The sequence below is a fragment of the Oncorhynchus keta genome, chromosome 25 (assembly GCF_023373465.1).
Source record: "Oncorhynchus keta strain PuntledgeMale-10-30-2019 chromosome 25, Oket_V2, whole genome shotgun sequence".
Lineage (NCBI taxonomy): Eukaryota > Metazoa > Chordata > Actinopteri > Salmoniformes > Salmonidae > Oncorhynchus > Oncorhynchus keta.
Window position 1 is genome coordinate 32,739,443 of NC_068445.1, and position 21,829 is coordinate 32,761,271.

Below are 21,829 nucleotides of genomic sequence, written 5' to 3' on the forward strand. Positions count from 1 at the left end.
GCACAAGGGTATTGCAACAAGAAAGGAGGGGGGGATCAATTATCTCTGCCTTAATAGGAGCCAGTCCTCTAGGTCCCCTAGGCAAGAATAGAGGAGAGGAGAGAAAAAGGGAGGAAAAGAGAGGAGACGGGAGAGGGAAAAAGAGGAGAGGAAAAGAAAGGAGATTAAGGGAAATGGAGAGCAGAGGAAAAGAGAGGAGAGGAAAAGAGAGGGGAGGAAAAATGGGAGTGGCAAAGAGAGGAGAGGAAAAGAAGGGAGAAGAGAGGAAAAGAGAGGAGAGGAAATGACAGGAGAGGGGAGAAGGAAAATAGAGAGTATAGGAGAAGAGGGGACAGGAAAAGAGAGGAGAGGAAAGAAAAAGAGGGGAGATGAAAAAATAGGAGAGGAGAAGAGAGGAGAGGAAGGGAAAAGAGAGGAGAGCAGAGGAAAAGAGGGGAGAGAGAAAGAGGGAGTGGAAAAGAGAGGAGAGAGAAAGAGGGAGTGGAAAAGGGAGGAGAGAGAAAGAGGGAGTGGAAAAGAGAGGCGAGAAAAAGAGTGGAGGGGAAAAAAGAGGAGAGGACGGGAAAAGAGGGGAGATGAAAAAAAGAGGAGAGGAGAGAAAAAGAGGGGAGAGGAAAAGAGAGGAGAGGAAAAGAGAGGAGAGGACAGGAAAAGAGGGGAGATGAAAAAAAGGCGAGGAGAGAAAAAGAGGGGAGTAGAAAGGAGAGGCGAGGAGAGGAAAAGAGGGGAGAGAAAAAGTGAAGAGAAGAGAGGAGAGGAAAAGAGAGGAGACTAGAGGAAAAGAGGGGAGAGGAAAGACAGGAGAGGGGAGAAGGAAAAAAAGAGGAGAGGAGAGAAGAGGAAAAGAGGGGAGTGGAAAGGAGAGCAGAGGAAAAGAAGGGAGAGAAAAAGAGGAGAAGTGAGGGAAAGAAAGGAGAGGGGGGGAAGAGGGGAGAGGAGATGAGAGGAGAGGAAAAGAGAGGAGAGGAAAATATGAAGAGGAAAAAGAGGAGAGGAGAGGAAAAGAGGGGAGTGGCAAAGAGAGAAGAGGAAAAGAGGGGGGAGGAAAGACAGGAGAGGGGAGAAGGAAAAAATGAGGAGAGGAGAGGAAAAGAGGGGAGAGGAAAAAGAGAGGAGGAGAGGAAAATAGGGGAGAGGAAAAGAGGGGAGAGGAAAAGACAGGAGAGGAAAAGAGAGGAGAGGACAGGAAAAGAGGGGAGATGAAAAAGAGGAGGAGAGAAAAAGAGGGGAGTGGAAAGGAGAGGAGAGGAAAAGAGGGGAGAGAAAAAGTGAGGAAAAGAGAGGAGAGGAAAAGAGAGGAGACGAGAGGAAAAGAGAGGAGAGGAAAATATGAAGAGGAAAAAAGAGGAGAGGAGAGGAAAAGAGGGGAGTGGCAAAGAGAGAAGAGGAAAAAAGGGGGAGGAAAGACAGGAGAGGGGAGAAGGAAAAAATGAGGAGAGGAGGAGAGGAAAATAGGGGAGAGGAAAAGAGGGGAGAGGAAAAGACAGGAGAGGACAGGAAAAGAGGGGAGATGAAAAAGAGGAGGAGAGAAAAAGAGGGGAGTGGAAAGGAGAGGAGAGGAAAAGAGGGGAGAGAAAAAGTGAGGAAAAGAGAGGAGAGGAAAAGAGAGGAGACGAGAGGAAAAGAGGGGAGAGGAAAGTCAGGAGAGGGGGGAAGGAAAAAAAGAGGAGAGGAGAGGAAAAGAGGGGAGAGAAAAAGAGGAGAAGAGAGGGAAGGAGAGGAGGGGGGAGAGGGGAGAGGAGATGAGAGGAAATGAGAGGAAAATATGAAGAGGAAGAGGAAAAGAAGGGAGTGGCAAAGAAAGGAGAGGAGAAGAGAGGAAAAGAGGGGAGTGGCAAAGAGAGAATAGGAAAAGAGGGGATAGGACAAGAGAGGAGAGGAATGGGGAGGAAAAAAGAGGAGAGGAGAGGAAAAGAGAGAAGAGGGGGAGAGGAAAAATGAGTAGAGGAGAGGAAAAGAAGGGAGAGGAAAAGAGAGGAGACGGGGAGAGGAAAAAAGAGTAGAGAATAGGAAAATAGGGGAGAGGAAAAGAGGGGAGAGGACTGGGGAGGTAAAAAAGAGGAGAGGAGAGGGAAAAGAGGGGATAGGACAAGAGAGGAAAAGAGGGGAGTGGCAAAGAGAGGAGAGGAAAAGAGGCGAGAGGAGAGGAAAAGAGAGGAAAGGGGAGAGGGAAAAAAGAGGAGATGAAGGGAAACAAAAGGAGAGCAGAGGAAAAGAGAGGAGAGGAAAAGAGAGGAGAGGAGAGGAGAGGAAAAGAGGGGAGAGGAAAAGAGGGGAGAGGAGAGGAAGAGGGGAGAGGAAAGACAGGAGAGAGGAGAAGGGAATAAAAGAGGAGAGGAGAGAAAAAAATAGGAGAGGAGAGGAAAAGAGGGGAGAGGAAAAGAGAGGAGGGGGAGAGGAAAAAAGAGGAGAGAAAAAGAGGGGAGTGGAAAAGAGAGAAGAGGAAACGAGAGATGAAGGGAAAATAATGGAGGGCAGAGGAAAAGAGATGAGATGAGTGGAAAAGAGAGGAAAAGAGGGGAGTGGCAAAGAGAGGAGAGGAGAGGAAAAGAGAGGGGAGGGAAAGAGGGAGTGGAAAAGAGAGGAGAGGAGAGAAAAAGAGGGGAGTGGAAAAGAGAGGAGAGGAAAAGAGAGATGAAGGGAAAAGAATGGAGGACAGAGGAAAGGAGAAGAGAGGAGTGGAAAAGAGAGGAGAGGAAAAGAGGGGAGTGGCAAAGAGAGAAGAGGAAAAGCGAGGGGAGGAGAGGAAAAGAGGGGATAGGACAAGAGAGGAGAAGAGAGGAAAAGAGGGGAGTGGCAAAGAGAGAATAGGAAAAGAGGGGAGAGGACTGGTGAGGAAAAGAGGGGAGAGAAAAAGAGGAGAAGAGAGGGAAGGAGAGGAGGGGGGAGAGGGGATGAGAGGAGAGGAAATGAGAGGAAAATATGAAGAGGAAGAGGAAAAGAAGGGAGTGGCAAAGAAAGGAGAGGAGAAGAGAGGAAAAGAGGGGAGTGGCAAAGAGAGAATAGGAAAAGAGGGGATAGGACAAGAGAGGAGAGGAATGGGGAGGAAAAAAGAGGAGAGGAGAGGAAAAGAGAGGAGAGGGGGAGAGGAAAAAAGAGTAGAGAATAGGAAAAGAGGGGAGAGGAAAAGAGGGGAGAGGACTGGGGAGGTAAAAAAGAGGAGAGGAGAGGGAAAAGAGGGGATAGGACAAGAGAGGAAAAGAGGGGAGTGGCAAAGAGAGGAGAGGAAAATAGGCGAGAGGAGAGGAAAAGAGAGGAAAGGGGAGAGGGAAAAAAGAGGAGATGAAGGGAAACAAAAGGAGAGCAGAGGAAAAGAGAGGAGAGGAGAGGAGAGGAAGAGAGGAGAGGAAGAGAGGAGAGGAAAAGAGGGGAGAGGAGAGGAAAATAAATAAAAGAGAGGAGAGGAAAAGAAAAGAAAGGAGAGGAAGAGGGGAGAGGAAAGACAGGAGAGAGGAGAAGGGAATAAAAGGAGAGGAGAGAAAAAATAGGAGAGGAGAGGAAAAGAGGGGAGAGGAAAAGAGAGGAGGGGGAGAGGTAAAAAGAGGAGAGAAAAAGAGGGGAGTGGAAAAGAGAGAAGAGGAAACGAGAGATGAAGGGAAAATAATGGAGGGCAGAGGAAAAGAGATGAGATGAGTGGAAAAGAGAGGAAAAGAGGGGAGTGGCAAAGAGGAGAGGAGAGGAAAAGAGAGGGGAGGGAAAGAGGGAGTGGAAAAGAGAGGAGAGAAAAAGAGTGGATAGGGGGAGAGAAAAAAAGAGGAGAGGAGAGAAAAAGAGGGGAGTGGAAAAGAGAGATGAAGGGAAAAGAATGGAGGACAGAGGAAAGGAGAAGAGAGGAGTGGAAAAGAGAGGAGAGGAAAAGAGGGGAGTGGCAAAGAGAGAAGAGGAAAAGAGGGGGGAGGAGAGGAAAAGAGGGGATAGGACAAGAGAGGAGAAGAGAGGAAAAGAGGGGAGTGGCAAAGAGAGAATAGGAAAAGAGGGGACTGGTGAGGAAAAAAGAGGAGAGGAGAGGAAAAGAGGGGAGAGAAAAAGAGGAGAAGAGAGGGAAGGAGAGGAGGGGGATGAGAGGAGAGGAAATGAGAGGAAAATATGAAGAGGAAGAGGAAGAAGAAAAGAAGGGAGTGGTAAAGAAAGGAGAGGAGAAGAGAAGAGAAGAGAGGAAAAGAGGGGAGTGGCAAAGAGAGAATAGGAAAAGAGGGGAGAGGACAAGAGAGGAGAGGAATGGGGAGGAAAAAAGAGGAGAGGAGAGGAAAAGAGAGAAGAGGGGGAGAGGAAAAATGAGTAGAGGAGAGGAAAAGAAGGGAGAGGAAAAGAGAGGAGAGGGGGAGAGGAAAAAGAGTAGAGAATAGGAAAAGAGGGGAGAGGAAAAGAGGGGATAGGACAAGAGAGGAAAAGAGGGGAGTGGAGAGGAAAAGAGAGGAAAGGGAAGAGGGAAAAAAGAGGAGATGAAGGAGAGGAGAGAAGAGGAAAAGAGGGGAGTGGAAAGGAGAGCAGAGGAAAAGAAGGGAGAGAAAAAGAGGAGAAGTGAGGGAAAGAAAGGAGAGGGGGGAAGAGGGGAGAGGAGATTAGAGGAGAGGAAAAGAGAGGAGAGGAAAATATGAAGAGGAAAAAGAGGAGAGGAGAGGAGAGGAAAAGAGGGGAGTGGCAAAGAGAGAAGAGGAAAAGAGGGGAGAGGAAAGACAGGAGAGGGGAGAAGGAAAAAATGAGGTGAGGCGAGGAAAAGAGGAGAGGAAAAAATGAGGTGAGGCGAGGAAAAGAGGAGAGGAAAAAGAGAGGAGAGAAGAGGAAAAGAGGGGAGAGGAAAAGAGGGGAGAGGAAAAGAGAGGAGAGGACAGGAAAATATGGGAGATGAAAAAGAGGAGGAGAGAAAAAGAGGGGAGTGGAAAGGAGAGGAGAGGAAAAGAGGGGAGAGAAAAAGTGAGGAAAAGAGAGGAGAGGAAAAGGGAGGAGACGAGAGGAAAAGAGGGGAGAGGAAAGACAGGAGAGGGGGAAGGAAAAAAAGAGGAGAGGAGAGGAAAAGAGGGGAGAGAAAAAGAGGAGAAGAGAGGGAAGGAGAGGAGGGGGGAGAGGGGATGAGAGGAGAGGAAATGAGAGGAAAATATGAAGAGGAAGAGGAAAATAAGGGAATGGCAAAGAAAGGAGAGGAGAAGAGAGGAAAAGAGAGGAGTGGTAAAGAGAGAATAGGAAAAGAGGGGAGAGGACAAGAGAGGACAGGAATGGGGAGGAAAAAAGAGGAGAGGAGAGGAGAAGAGGGGGAGAGGAAAAAATGAGTAGAGGAGAGGAAAAGAAGGGAGAGGAAAAGAGAGGAGAGGGGGAGAGGAAAAAAGAGTAGAGAATAGGAAAAGAAGGGAGAGGAAAAGAGAGGAGAGGGGTAGGGGGAAAAAGAGTAGAGAATAGGAAAAGAGGGGAGAGGAAAAGAGAGGAGAGGGGTAGGGGGAAAAAGAGTAGAGAATAGGAAAAGAGGGGAGAGTAAAAGAGAGGAGAGGGGGAGAGGAAAAGAGTAAAGAATAGGAAAAGAGGGGAGAGTAAAAGAGAGGAGAGGGGGAGAGGAAAAAAAGTAAAGAATAGGAAAAGAGGGGAGAGTAAAAGAGAGGAGAGGAGAGTAAAAGAGAGGAGAGGAAAAAGAGAGGAGAGGGGGTGAGGAAAAAAGAGTAAAGAATAGGAAAAGAGGGGAGAGTAAAAGAGAGGAGAGGAGAGTAAAAGAGAGGAGAGGAAAAAGAGAGGAGAGGGGGTGAGGAAAAAAGAGTAAAGAATAGGAAAAGAGGGGAGAGGAAAAGAGAGGAGAGGGGTAGGGGGAAAAATAGTAGAGAATAGGAAAAGAGGGGAGAGGAAAAGAGAGGAGAGGGGGAGAGGAAAAAAAGAGTAAAGAATAGGAAAAGAGGGGAGAGTAAAAGAGAGGAGAGTAAAAGAGAGGAGAGGAAAAAGAGAGGAGAGTAAAAAGAGAGGAGGAGAGGAAAGGAGAGGAGAGGAAAAGAGAGGAGAGGAAAAGGGAAAGGAGTAGACTACAATCCAGCCATAATCATGAGACCTAGTCTAGCTCTGGTCACCATACCCTGGGGTGTCACACTGTTCTCCCCTCTCTCCCTCCACCTCTCCTTTCATCCCACTCTCCTATCCTTCCCTAGTCTAGCTCTGGTCACCATACCCTGGGGTGTCACACTGTTCTCCCCTCTCTCCCTCCACCTCTCCTTTCATCCCACTCTCCTATCCTTCCCTAGTCTAGCTCTGGTCACCATACCCTGGGGTGTCACACTGTTCTCCCCTCTCTCCCTCCACCTCTCCTTTCATCCCACTCTCCTATCCTTCCCTAGCCTTGCTCTGATCAGCATTTTTTTTCCTTTGTCTGCAGAACCTTCACCTCTACCTCTCCTGTCGCTTGCTCTATTACCATACAGAGGTGAAGGGACCAGACTGGGCACACACACAGACACAGAGAGACACAGAGAAACACACAGACACAGAGACAGAAAGACACACAGCCACTAAAACAGCAGGGAGGGCAGACTTGTCTTGATCACACATACATACACACTGCCATATAAGGAACTGTTTTTTGGGAATTAAAAACCAAAACAAACATTCAACTGATTAAAGAGAAATACTGAACGAACAAATGACTGAGCTCACTAGATGATGAGTAGGACATCATCGAAGACATGAGAGAGACATTATGTGAAAGGGGGGTAGAACCTGATTTAATTCCTCCCAGATCAGATCCTAGAGGTTCTACATGGTCACGGGGGGCACAGAAGGAGCAACGCATGGTTTCTATTGGCTCCCATCTTAACTCCCGTTCAGAGGTGTGTGTGTCTGTGTGTCTGTGTGTGTGTGTGTGTGTGTGTGTGTGTGTGCATATGCTCTGAGCATCGCGTGCCAAGAAACATCCAGGGAAATCTCTCCAGGGCCCACGTGACGGAGTCATACCCAGCCATACTTTCAGACATCGAGCACTTATCTAACCACCACCCTCCACTCGTCACCCTCCTCCGCCCTGCACCCAAAATCCATCAACGCTAGCAGTATGCCACAGGCCCATGGAAGCGTGAGAGAGAGTCCAGTCAAAATCTGGCATGAAATGAGCAGGGGGGCCTTAGACAAACACACACCCATGGCCCTCCGATCCTGGCTATGGTTAACTGTACAGCGCTGAGTACAGACACACACCCAAGGCCCTCCAATCCTGGCTATGGTTAACTGTACAGCCCTGAGTACAGACACACACCCATGGCCCTCCGATCCTGGCTATGGTTAACTGCACAGCGCTGAGTACAGACACACACCCATGGCCCTCCGATCCTGGCTATGGTTAACTGTACAGCCCTGAGTACAGACACACACCCATGGCCCTCCGATCCTGGCTATGGTTAACTGTACAGCGCTGAGTACAGACACACACCCAAGGCCCTCCAATCCTGGCTATGGTTAACTGTACAGCCCTGAGTACAGACACACACCCATGGCCCTCCGATCCTGGCTATGGTTAACTGCACAGCGCTGAGTACAGACACACACCCATGGCCCTCCAATCCTGGCTATGGTTAACTGTACAGCCCTGAGTACAGACACACACCCATGGCCCTCCAATCCTGGCTATGGTTAACTGTACAGCCCTGAGTACAGACACGCACCCATGGACCTCCAATCCTGGCTATGGTTAACTGTACAGCCCTGAGTACAGACACACACCCATGGCCCTCCAATCCTGGCTATGGTTAACTGTACAGCCCTGAGTACAGACACACACCCATGGCCCTCCAATCCTGGCTATGGTTAACTGTACAGCCCTGAGTACAGACACACACCCATGGCCCTCCGATCCTGGCTATGGTTAACTCTTGGGGTGCTGTAGACACACACCACCGCACTGTGCTAAGTTCAAGTGCTGAAGAAAGATCAGATGACTGAAAAGGGCGTTCTTACATTTCTAGGAAAGCTAACCCAAGAGTGATCTTGACAAAGAAACAGCTAACCTTTTACTAAGCTTTTACTGTTGTATCACAAATCATTTATGAAATTCCACGTTATGATTTTTTTAAAATTATAACACAACTACGTTCCTATAAATACACAATAATATGTCAGTGTTAAGTAATGAATGAACTAATACATGTTGCCATGTACGCTACCATTCATACGTTTGGGGTCACTTAATAATGTCCTTGTTTTTGAAAGAAAATCACATTTTTGTCCATTAAAATAACATCAAATTCATCTGAAATAGACTGTGACATGTTAACTCCCTTCTCAGAACAGCGCAAACTGCCTCTAACCAGAATAGAAAGAGTGGGAGGCCCCGGTGCACAACTGAGCAAGATGACAAGTACATTAGAGTGTCTAGTTTGAGAAACAGACACCACACAAATCCTCAACTGGCTGCTTCATTAACTTCTTTGGGACTGGGGGGCAGTATTGAGTAGCTTGGATAAAAAGGTGCCCAGAGTAAACTGCCTGCTACTCAGGCCCAAAAGCTATAATATGCATATAATTAGTAGATTTGGATAGAAAACACTCAGAAGTTTCTAAAACTGTTTGAATGATGTCTGTGAGTATAATATAACTCATATGGCACGCAAAAACCTGAGAAACAATCCACCAGGAAATGGGAAATCCGAGGTTTGTAGTTTTTCAAGTCATTGCCTATCGAATATACAGTGTCTATGGGATCATATTGCACTTCCTAAGGCATCCACTAGATGTCAGTAGTCTTTAGAACCTTGTTTGAGGCTTCTCCTGTGAAGGAGGAGAGACTGAGAGTTGTTTGAGCCAGAGGTCTGGCAGAGAGCCATGAGCTGATCACGCGCACATCTGTGAGAGGTAGCTGCGTTCCATTGCATTTCTAAAGACAAAGGAATTCTCTGGTTGGTACATTATTGAAGATGTATGATACAAACATCCTATAGATTGATTCAAAACATCGTTTGACATATTTCTACAAACTGTAATAGAACTTTTTTGACATTTCCTCTGAACAAGTGATCGCGCATTATGCATTTGGATTACTGGGTATTTGGACATAAATTGACTTTATCAAACAAAACAAACATTTATTGTGAAGCTGGGGTTCCTGGGAGTGCATTCCGATCAAGATCATCAAAGGTAAGTGAATCGTTATAACACTATTTCTGACACCTCTCCTTCTTTGGAAGATGGCTGTATGGTTTTCTGTGACTAGGTGCTGACCTAACATAATCATTTGGTGTGCTTTTGCCATAAAGCCTATTTGAAATCGAACACTGTGGCTGAATTTACAAGTAGTTTATCTTTAAAATGGTGCAAAATACTTGTATGTTTGAGGAATTTTAATTATGGGATATCTGTTGTTTTGAATTTGGCACCCTGCAATTTCACTGATTTTTGGCGAGGTGGGACGCTACCGTCCCATATATCCCAGAGAAGTTAAATAGTACCCGCAAAACACCAGTCTCAACGAGTTGCAAAGAAAAAGCCATATCTCAGACTGGCCATTAAAAATAAAACAGTAATATGGGCAAAAGTACACGGACACTGGACAGAGGAACTCTGCCGAGAAGGCCAGCACCCCGGAGTCGCCTCTTCACTGTTGACGTTGAGACTGGTGTTTTGCAGGTGCTATTTAATGAAGCTGCCAGTTGAAGACTTGTGAGGCATCTGTTTCTCAAACTAGAAACTATAATGTACTTGTCATCTTGCTAAGTTGTGCACCAGGGCCTCCCACTCCTCTTTCTATGAAATGCGGTCACTCTCCATCTCCACCACTGACGTGGAAATGTGGTACATTTCTCAGCCTTGACGTACAGGTCATGCTCCAACAGTCGACCATCTAGTGGAGTATATCAGAATGTCGTCGATATACACCACTACACACTGCCCGTGCAGGTCCCGGGAAATCTTGTCTACAAAGGCCTGGAAGAATGATGGAGCATTCATCAACCCGTATGCCATGACGAGGTACTCATATTGCCCTGAGGTGGTACTAAATGCCGTCTTCCACTCGTCCCCTTCCCAGATACGCACCAGGTTGTAAGCGCTCCTGAGATCCAATTTTGTGAAGATGCGCGCCCCGTGCATTGACTCTAACGCACTGGCTATGAGAGGTGGTGCTGTGTCTACCTGGAGATCTATCGCACAATCCCCCCGTCGATGGGGTGGTAATTGAGTTGCCTTCTTCTTACAGAAGGCAAGAGCCAAATCGACATATTCAGAGGGGATGAGCACGTTGGAGACCTGGTCTGGACTTTCCACCATAGTAGCACCGAAGGAAACCCCTAAGCACCTCCCTGAGCACTTTTGTGACCACCCCTTGAGAGCTCTCTGTTGTCACAAAATAGTGGGGTCATGACAGGCCAACCAGGGGAGGCCCAGCACCACAGGAAACGCAGGAGAATCAATAAGGAAAAAACAAATTCTCTCCTTGTGACCCTCCTGCGTAACCATGCCCAGTGGAGCGGTGGCCTCCCTAATTAGCCCTGACCCTAATGGTCAACTATCTAGGGAGTGCACAGTGAAGGACATATCCACAGAAACAATGGGGATCCCTAAACTATGGGCAAATGCTCTGTCAATAATATTCCCAGCTGCACCTGAATTTATGTGCGCCTTATGCTGGGAATGCGGGGAAAACAAAACAATTTTTATAAACAAAAACCTATGACCAACAGGGGGCTCTGAGTGAGCCTGGTGCCGACTCACCTGGGGTGACACGAGAGTACCGTGCCGGCCATCTCGACTCCCAGAGGAACCTCCCCAGCACCGACAAGCAATGTTCCCCCTTGCGGCTACAGATGGGAAAGGGAATGGCCCCTCCTCCGGTCGCCCTAAGTGCAGCACCACCCAGCTCCATGGGCATTGGAGCAGTGGTGCTGGGGGATGGAACGGACAGGCCCCGATCCAGATGTCCGCGGGTAGCCATCAGATTATCCAGTCGGATGGACAGGTCCACCAGCTTGTCAAACGTCAGAGTGGTATCCCTGCAGGCCAACACGCAGACTGCACCGGTATTGATTGATCAGGGCACTGTCGTTCCATCCCACGCTGGCGGACAGGGTCCGGAAGTCCAAGGCGAACTCCTGTGCGCTCCTCGTCCCCTGCCTCAAATGGAACAGACGTTCACCCGCCGCTCTACCCTCAGGCGGGTGGTCGAAAACTACCCGAAAGTGAGAGGTGAACTCTGCGTAATGGTCCAACACCGCCTCTCCTTTCCCCCATACGGCGTTGGCCCACTCCAGGGCTTTCCCTGAGAGAAAGGAGACGAGGGCGGACACGCTGTCACATCCCGAAGGAGCCGGTTGGACGGTCGCCAGGTAGAGTTCCAGCTGGAGTAGGAAGCCATGGCATCAGGCAGCTGTCCCATCATACTCTGCGATTCAGCCCGAGCCGAATCCCACTGGGACCGGGTGAAGGAAGGGTGAACTGTGGTGCCTGTTGTAGTGGTGCCATCATTCCATCATTTGCAGCACTCGATCCATGGTGGTGCCGAGATGTTGCAACATGGTCGCATGCTGCTGGACGCGCTCCTCGACCGCTAAAGGAGGGTTGTCTGCTCCTGCTGACTCCATTCTGTGGTGCGTATTTCTGTATTAGCTAACACAACGTGCCATTGGAACACAGGAGTGATGGCTGCTGATAACGGGCCTCTGTAAGCCTATGTAAATATTCCTTAAAAAATCAGTTGTTTCCAGCTGCAATAGTCATTAACAACTTTATCGATGTGTACACTGTATTTCTGATCAATTTGATAATTTGATGTTATTTTAATGGACAACATTTTTATTTTCTTTCAAAAACAAGAACATTTCCAAGTGACCCCAAACTTTTGAACAGTAGTGTATACATTTGTCATGTAAAATTAACTGTGTTGTATGATAATGCATTATATCCCTAAGACTAGTACCAGGAAGGCACATTAATCCTAAAAATGACATCTCGTGATGGAATGTTTTTTCTCTCTCTTTGGGTCGTGGGTTGAGTTTGGATAACCTTTAAATCTCCAGTAAGCGGGTAATTTCCTGGACCCTGTGTTACGCTGAAACACGTCCCCCTGACCTTCCAATTAGAGCTCACTGCCGAACAGCAGGCAAGACACTAAATCTTCCCCCCCGGCTGCACGTTTGGACACTCGTATAAAACAACCGGCTATAAAATAATCACTGCGTGGTAAAACAGAGGAAAAATACACAATAATTATTATTATACAAAGGGTGGTTTGGAATTCCCATTGTTCGAGTTTCTCCTGCCCATCCTATGACCACATCACAGCCATGATAAAAATGTCATAACACATGGCGTTTCATGTATAATTGCTTAATTAAGAGACGTGTGGAGAGACAGAAAAACAAATCTATCCTGGGCTCCGATGAAATAAAACATTTACACAACAACTTCATAACTCCCAATGTCATTGTCTCACAGCGACATTATCCAGCTGAGGACTTTTATGAGAAAATATCTGCATTGTATTGCTGGAATAGTTAGTCAAATATAACAAATAAAAAAATCTACTATCAACTGAATGTATAAAATGGTGTGTGTATACATTATATGTGCATTGACAGTTCTGTATACATAGCTTCTATATGAGGAGGCATTGACAGTGTAAAGAAGTCAACAGTTTTATTCCTAATAATGGTATCACTGTGATCACCAGCAGATATGTGATCACCATAATCAATAGACTGATTGATAAACAGTTGTAAATGCATAGCATCAGTCTGTACATGATCGCATACTAAAATTGACATTAGCGCTTCCAATTTCACCCATGTCAGGAATGGAACGAAATGTCTGGCATACACATGAGCATTGACATTTACACTAGGCCAAAATGTTGTTTTGGTAATAACCGCACTCGCTCAGCTAAATGTTAGGGTGTTACTTAATAAGGCTTTTAGAGTGAGAAAATGAAAATAATCAATTAAATATATGTCATTGTAATTGCTAATGTAATGTAAATATGCAAAGCAAACGATTAGTGGATGAATTAATATTCAATCATGTAACATATGTAACTATGTACTATAAAATCAAATGAGTAATAGTATAATGAACCATTATGTCTTGTTAATGATATTACATATCCATCCCACCGGGAAAGGAAGGAGTAGCCTACAGTGCGAAAGGTCAGGACATATTAGTATCTGAGACTCTCAACTGGAGTAGAGGGGAATACTGCAGTCAAATTAAAAGTGAAACTGTGTATCGCTTTTTAAAATGGATGCTGCCTCTGCATGTAGATTGAGGGTGAACCCAAACCGCTGTGGGAGGAATATTCCCTCAATTAACTTCACAGCGAGGGAGAGGGGAACTAATCTATACCTGCTTACGGCCATAGCATTCCAGCCCCATGCAGCATACTGAGCCAAGCTGTAAATAAACACGTATATGAGCACAACCAAGCGTGCTAGCCCTTTTCACACTTTCTCATTTCTGTTTGGAGAGGACTACAGGCTGTTGACTCCATTGTTGTCAGTGACAAGCAGAGAAATGTTGTGTGCTTGCTACAGGTCAGTGGAGTAGTTCATGATAAGGATGTTTGATCTTGATTTTTCTGTTAGTTAAACTAATTCTATTTGTATTTGCGACAGCCAAGCATCTGCAATATTGTAGTCCTGTCTTGAAATCATCACTCTTAGCCACTGTTATGTAGAAGTGATTTTTGACCGTTCCATATGTGTCCATAAGACATTGAGGAATATAAAATGTTTACATACTGTAAATGTGTCTGAGTGTTATCCTTGATAACAAATAAAATAATGTTATCAAATAGATTAACACATGGAATAAAATAGATGTACAAACATAATCTAAAATGCATAAGAGTTTCATTTGGTATGGTTTTAGATTTCCCTTCCAATATATCATCATATGGCCATTTCAATTACAATTTTCATGAACGTGGTATTCTGTAAATTTGCCAGTACTTTAATTAGACCTGCAAAATATATCATAAAACAACAAAATGGGTGATCATTTAAAGCTAATTTGAGCATTTATCAATTTTCTTCTACATTGGTTTTAAAATAGGGTAATTTGGGAGCATTTGGTGCAATCTCTGTCTGCATCTTTCCAGAATGGCTCCGGTAGGTGCATGGCCCTTAAGTGCGCTCGTAAATCGGCTTTATGAGTTTTCAAGACATATTGCTGCTAATGTTTCCATCGGACGGCTTTATGGGCACATTGTAGTGACTCCAGTGAAAGATCCGTTCTAATAAATTATACAAGTGTTGTTGAAAAAAATATATAAGCTTGGACAGAGTGCTTGCTTTTAAAGTATAATGGTACAGCTATCAAACACAATTTATTGTTCCTCTCTGCTGAAGGTATATGGGTACTCATACTGTGCAATAAATATAAAAAAGTTTCAACTGAAATCCTTTAAGATCGGCACAAACTTAACTGTGAGGCAATCACACTTATCAAATTTGTGATTTTATTTTGGCACTCAAAATATCTACATGAGTAAATTAGTTGAAATGTATCTATAGCCTGCATTGGTTTCCAGGGGTTTTATGTGTCCACAATTTGTCTACAAAGAGGACCTTCTCAGAGATAATACCATATGAGATATTTGCGAAACCTTGTTCTTCTGTTCAGAAGTGTGTGGATGTTCTGTACGCATGATTACACACGTCATGTAAACAAATCAAATGACATTTTATTGGTCACATATACATGGTTAGCAGATGTTAATGTGAGTGTAGCGAAATGCTTGTGCTTCTAGTTCTGACAGTGCAGTAATACCTAACAAGTAATCTTGCATGCCTTTGATACTTAGTGTGTGTTATGTATTGTTCTCCAGATGTTCTCTTTTACAAATCAAATCAAATTGTATTTGTCACATAAGCTGAATACAACAGGTGTAGTAGACCTTGCAGTGAAGTGCTTACTTATAAGCTCTTAACCAATAATGCAGTTTTAAGAAAATACCTAACAAAAGTAAGAGAAATATAACAAATAACTAGAGCAGCAGTAAAATAACAGTAGAGAGGCTGTAAACAGGGGGTACCGGTACAGAATCAATGTGGAGGCTGTATACAGGGGTTACCGGTACAGAATCAATGTGGAGGCTGTATACAGGGGTTACCGGTACAGAGTCAATGTGGAGGCTGTATACTGGGGTTACCGGTACAGAATCAATGTGGAGGCTGTATACAGGGGTTACCGGTACAGAGTCAATGTGGAGGCTGTATACAGGGGTTACCGGTACAGAATCAATGTGGAGGCTGTATACAGGGGTTACCGGTACAGAGTCAATGTGGAGGCTGTATACAGGGGTTACCGGTACAGAGTCAATGTGGAGGCTGTATACAGGGGTTACCGGTACAGAGTCAATGTGGAGGCTGTATACAGGGGGTACCGGTACAGAGTCACCCCGTACCGGTACAGCGTCACCCCGCTCCTCCGCTCTCTCCACTGGCTTCCAGTTGAAGCTCGCATCCGCTACAAGACCATGGTGCTCGCCTACGGAGCTGTGAGGGGAACGGCACCTTAGTACCTCCAGGCTCTGATCAGGCCCTACACCCAAACAAGGGCACTGCGTTCATCCACCTCTGGCCTGCTCGCCTCCCTACCACTGAGGAAGTACAGTTCCCGCTCAGCCCAGTCAAAACTGTTCGCTGCTCTGGCCCCCAATGGTGGAACAAACTCCCTCACGACGCCAGGACAGCGGAGTCAATCACCACCTTCCGGAGACACCTGAAACCCCACCTCTTCAAGGAATACCTAGGATAGGGTAAGTAAGGGTAAGTAATCCTTCTCACCCCCCTTCTCCCCCAACAAGATTTAGATGCAAGTGGCTGTTCCACTGGTTGTCACAAGGTGTATGCACCAATTTGTAAGTCGCTCTGGATAAGAGCGTCTGCTAAATGACTTAAATGTAAATGTAAATGTAAGATTTAGATGCACTATTGTAAAGTGGCTGTTCCACTGGATGTCATAAGGTTGAATGCACCAATTTGTAAGTCGCTCTGGATAAGAGCGTCTGCTAAATGACTTAAATGTAATGTAAATGTAATGTATACAGGGGTTACCGGTACAGAGTCAATGTGGAGGCTGTATACAGGGGGTACCGGTACAGAGTCAATGTGGAGGCTGTATACAGGGGTTACCGGTACAGAGTCAATGTGGAGGCTGTATACAGGGGGTACCGGTACAGAGTCAATGTGGAGGCTGTATACAGGGGGTACCGGTACAGAGTCAATCTGAGGGGGCACCGGTGTCGAGGTAATTGAGGTAACATGTACATGTAAGTAGAGTTATTAAAGTGACTTTGCACAGATAATAACAGAGAGTACAGACATCTTCAGTGTCCATTTCCACAATCCCCAGTCTTCCAGGTCACTACCAACTGATCTCCACATCAAAGCCACTTTACAAAGCATGATCCATGTGTGTAGTGTGTTTCGAGCAGAGGATGAAACATTCCCCACCGACCTCTGATATGAACACTATCTCAGGTTACCACTGAAGCTCACAGCCTGTGGGTTATTGCCAGCTAAAGCTCTTTGTTATCGAGTACAAAGGCAGTGTTCGGTAGCCAGGCAGTGGTATTTGTTAAGGGTCAGCAAGGTGTAAAATAGGTTACAACTGGGGCCATGTTTACGGTTTCCACCTGGAAATCCCATGGCCAGGGATACCGATTCACACTGGGATACCGATTCACACTGGGATACCGATTCACACTGGGATACCGATTCACACTGGGATACCGATTCACACTGGGATACCGATTCACACTGGGATACCGATTCACACTGGGATACCGATTCACACAGGGATACCGATTCACACTGGGATACCGATTCACACTGACTGTGGAGAGAGGGAAATATGAAAGGCCACTATTCCTGAGGGTTTCTTATAGAACATCTGAAGCCCACTTACAGTAGTCTTACAATAGACACTGGTGAAATAGATTAAGGGCCTAAAGAGAAGCAGATTAGGATAGAAGGAGGCAGGTACAGTCAATTAAGTGGAAGAATGTACTGTAACTGTCAGGAATTTTTCCTAGATGGGAATTGTTGTAATTGTTGTCTTTAAAATAAATGAGAGCCGATGTCCTCACGCCTGCGGAAATTGAATTAGCATAATTTTTTAAAAATCAACATGTGTCAGTTTCAGATAGAGATATGTTTGTTTTGCAGGGACGGCGTCTCAATCCACCACATGAGTGGATGTCGGCCTTCTACATCTGCTTAAACCAGGAGACATCCCTAAAAATGTCTGTAGCGTCCAAACTGTTTGGCCTATAAAACCAATATGACCCCACCATGGAAAGGTGATACTCTGACGTACATGACAGTGGATTTGCCCTCGAACGCCCACAAGTGTCATCTGAAGGTACCCCGGCACCAGTTGTTGTTTTAATGGAAGTACTTGTGTGGGCAACAGAGAGAAACAAAATGGTCCAGTTTGAGGCCATGTGGCAGAGAGTGATGTGGGTGCTGGAGATGTTTATTTGACCTTTATTTAATCACGTAATAATAATTACAGAGAATTTTTGATAAAGATTCATCTTCAGTTTAATGTCGCCAAAGACACGACACGGGGCTACGGGCCAGAAGGATGAGGGTTCACAGACCACCACAGACAAGCTCACTCTCCCTGCCTGTTTCTTCACACCACGATCAGAGCTGTCTGCAGACAATGCAGACAATCAGCTAGGAGAAATCTGATTTTCAAGCCATATTTATAATAAAATATATGCAACACATTTTCCACCAACAGGTTTCTGTGTCAATGCACCACACAACCAATAAGCAAAGCATACTGACTTTGGCCACTTCAATAACATGGTTTGGGTTTTCAACACCACAATAAAAATACTATGATTGATTGATTTTATTTGTCAGTAAACAAAATACATATGCACAAATGTTTTAAGTGCCTGGGATTACACAATCAGTACGGCATTTAAATCCATTGTGATCCCTATTTTTTACATGAATACATATACAGACACGTTACATAGATACAGACACGTTACATAGATACAGACACGTTACATAGATACAGACACGTTACATAGATACAGACACGTTACATAGATACAGACACGTTACATAGATACAGACACGTTACATAGATACAGACACGTTACATAGATACAGACACGTTACATAGATACAGACACATTACAGAGAAACAGACACGTTACATAGATACAGACACGTTACATAGATACAGACACGTTACATAGAAACAGACACGTTACATAGATACAGACACGTTACAGAGAAACAGACACATTACAGAGAAACAGACACATTACATAGAAACAGACACGTTACATAGATACAGACACGTTACATAGATACAGACACATTACATAGATACAGACACGTTACATAGAAACAGACACGTTACATAGATACAGACACGTTACATAGATACAGACACGTTACATAGATACAGACACATTACATAGATACAGACACATTACAGAGAAACAGACACGTTACATAGATACAGACACGTTACATAGATACAGACACATTACATAGATACAGACACATTACATAGATACAGACACATTACATAGATACAGACACATTACAGAGATACAGACACATTACAGAGATACAGACACATTACAGAGATAGAGACATTACAGAGATATAACCTCCAGATGAGTATGAGGGTGGAATTTGAGTACAATTCTTACAAACTCGTTTGGCTGGAAGCTCATTGTTGAGATGTTTGGGGCTGCTGGTGAACCATGATGTGCAGGTATAATCAAAGTGACACTGGAAGCTCATTGTTGAGATGTTTGGGGCTGCTGGTGAACCATGATGTGCAGCATAATCAAAGTGACACTGGAAGCTTATTGTTGAGATGTTTGGGGCTGCTGGTGAACCATGATGTGCAGCATAATCAAAGTGACACTGGAAGCTCATTGTTGAGATGTTTGGGGCTGCTGGTGAACCATGATGTGCAGGTATAATCAAAGTGACACTGGAAGCTCATTGTTGAGATGTTTGGGGCTGCTGGTGAACCATGATGTGCAGCATAATCAAAGTGACACTGGAAGCTCATTGTTGAGATGTTTGGGGCTGCTGGTGAACCATGATGTGCAGCATAATCAAAGTGACACTGGAAGCTTATTGTTGAGATGTTTGGGGCTGCTGGTGAACCATGATGTGCAGCATAATCAAAGTGACACTGGAAGCTTATTGTTGAGATGTTTGGGGCTGCTGGTGAACCATGATGTGCAGGTATAATCAAAGTGACACTGGAAGCTTATGGTTGAGATGTTTGGGGCTGCTGGTGAACCATGATGTGCAGCATAATCAAAGTGACACTGGAAGCTTATGGTTGAGATGTTTGGGGCTGCTGGTGAACCATGATGTGCAGCATAATCAAAGTGACACTGGAAGCTTATTGTTGAGATGTTTGGGGTTGCTGGTGAACCATGATGTGCAGGTATAATCAAAGTGACACTGGAAGCTCATTGTTGAGATGTTTGGGGCTGCTGGTGAACCATGATGTGCAGCATAATCAAAGTGACACTGGAAGCTCATTGTTGAGATGTTTGGGGCTGCTGGTGAACCATGATGTGCAGGATAATCAAAGTGACACTGGAAGCTTATGGTTGAGATGTTTGGGGCTGCTGGTGAACCATGATGTGCAGGTATAATCAAAGTGACACTGGAAGCTCATTGTTGAGATGTTTGGGGCTGCTGGTGAACCATGATGTGCAGCATAATCAAAGTGACACTGGAAGCTTATGGTTGAGATGTTTGGGGTTGCTGGTGAACCATGATGTGCAGGTATAATCAAAGTGACACTGGAAGCTCATTGTTGAGATGTTTGGGGCTGCTGGTGAACCATGATGTGCAGCATAATCAAAGTGACACTGGAAGCTTATGGTTGAGATGTTTGGGGCTGCTGGTGAACCATGATGTGCAGGTATAATCAAAGTGACACTGGAAGCTCATTGTTGAGATGTTTGGGGCTGCTGGTGAACCATGATGTGCAGGTATAATCAAAGTGACACTGGAAGCTCATTGTTGAGATGTTTGGGGCTGCTGGTGAACCATGATGTGCAGCATAATCAAAGTGACACTGGACCAGTGCACTTGACAGAGTCTTTAGGGTGTCTATAGCAAGGTTTTCATCGAATTGGCAACAGATTTTCATGTGAATACAGTGACTTGCAAAAGTATTCATCACCTTGGTGTTTATCCTATTTTGTTGCATTACAACCTGCAATTTAAATAGATTTTATTTTGGATTTCATGTAATGGACATACACAAAATAGTCCAAATTGGTGAAGTGAAATGAAAAAAATAACTCTAAAAATCAATCTAAGTGTCACATGATTTGTCACATGATCTCAGTATATATACATCAGTTCTGAAAAACCAGAGAGTCTGCAACACCACTAAGCAAGAGGCACCACCAAGCAAGAGGCACCACCAAGCAAGCAGCACCATGAAGACCAAGGATCTCTCCAAACAGGTCTGGGACAAAGTTGTGGAGAAGTACAGATCAGGGTTGGGTTATAAAAAATATATTTCCCACGGAGCATCCCACGAAGCACCATTAAATCCATCATTAAAAAAATGGAAAGAATATGGCACCACAACAAACCTGGCAACAGAGAGCCGCCCACAAAAACTCACGGACCAGGCAAGGAGGGCTTTAATCAGAGAGTCAACAAAGAGACCAAAGGTATCCCAGCGGAGATTGGAGTATCTGTCCATAGGACCACTTAAAGCCGTACACTCCATAGAGCTGTGCTTTACGAAAGTTTGGCCAGAAAAAAAAATTGCTTAAAGAATAAAATAAGAAAACATGATTGGTGTTCACCAAAAGGCATCTGGGAGAGTCCACAAAAATATTAAAGAAGGTACTCTGGTCAGATGAAACTACTAAAATTGAGTTTTTGGGCCGTTAACTTCTTGACGCTACCCATCCCTGTCGCGAGATCATTTGTCAGCAACCGCTGAATAGCATAGCGCAAGAGTCAAATAATATTACAAAAAAAATATTCATATTCATGAAATCACAAGTGAAATATTGCAAAACATAGCTTAGCCTTTTGTTAATCCATCTGTCGTCTCAGATTTTGAAATTATGTGTCACGTTCTGACCTTTATTTCCTTTGTTTTATCATTATTTAGTATGGTCAGGGCGTGAGTTGGGGTGGGCAGTCTGTTTGTTTTTCTATGATTTGGATATTTCTATGTTTCGGCCTAGTATGGTTCTCAATTAGAGGCAGGTGTCATTAGTTGTCTCTGATTGAGAATAATACTTAGGTAGCCTGGGTTTCACTGTGTGTTTGTTCCTGTCTTTGTGTTTGTGGTACCAGATAGGACTGTTTTGGTTTTTCACGTTTCTTGTTTTGTAGATTGTTGTATTTTCATCTTTATTAAGGATGTACAAAACTAACCACGCTGCATTTTGGTCTGCCTCACCTTCACCTCAAGAAAACCGTTACAGAATCACCCACCACAACAGGACCAAGCGGCATGGTAACAGGCAGCAGCAGGAGCAGCACGATAAAGACTTCTGGACTTGGGAAGAAATCCTCGACGGGAGAGGACGCTGGGCAAAACCAGGGGAGTGTTGCCGCCCCAAGGTGCAGCAGGAGAAGCGGCAGCAGGAGCAGTGCGAGGAGGTATGGACATGGGAGGACGAATTGGACGGAAAAGGAACCTGGGCACAGCCTGGAGAATATCGCCGCCCTAAAGAAGAGCTGGAGGTGGCGAAGGCAGAGAGGCGCTGGTATGAGGAGGCAGCACGGCGGCGTGGATGGAAGCCCGAGAGTCAGCCCCACACAGGGAGTGTGGCGAAGCCAGGTAGGAGACCTGCGCCAACTTCCTGTGCTTACCGGGGTTGCGAGAGAGACCGGGC

The 21,829-nt window shown here is 45.2% G+C and overlaps 1 protein-coding gene across 2 annotated transcripts in view; it reads right to left on the bottom strand.

Moving 5' to 3' along the window:
• Positions 1–21,829, bottom strand: part of LOC118358541 (ephrin-A5) — a 209,027-nt gene that overhangs the window by 167,939 nt on the left and 19,259 nt on the right. The window lies entirely within an intron of this gene.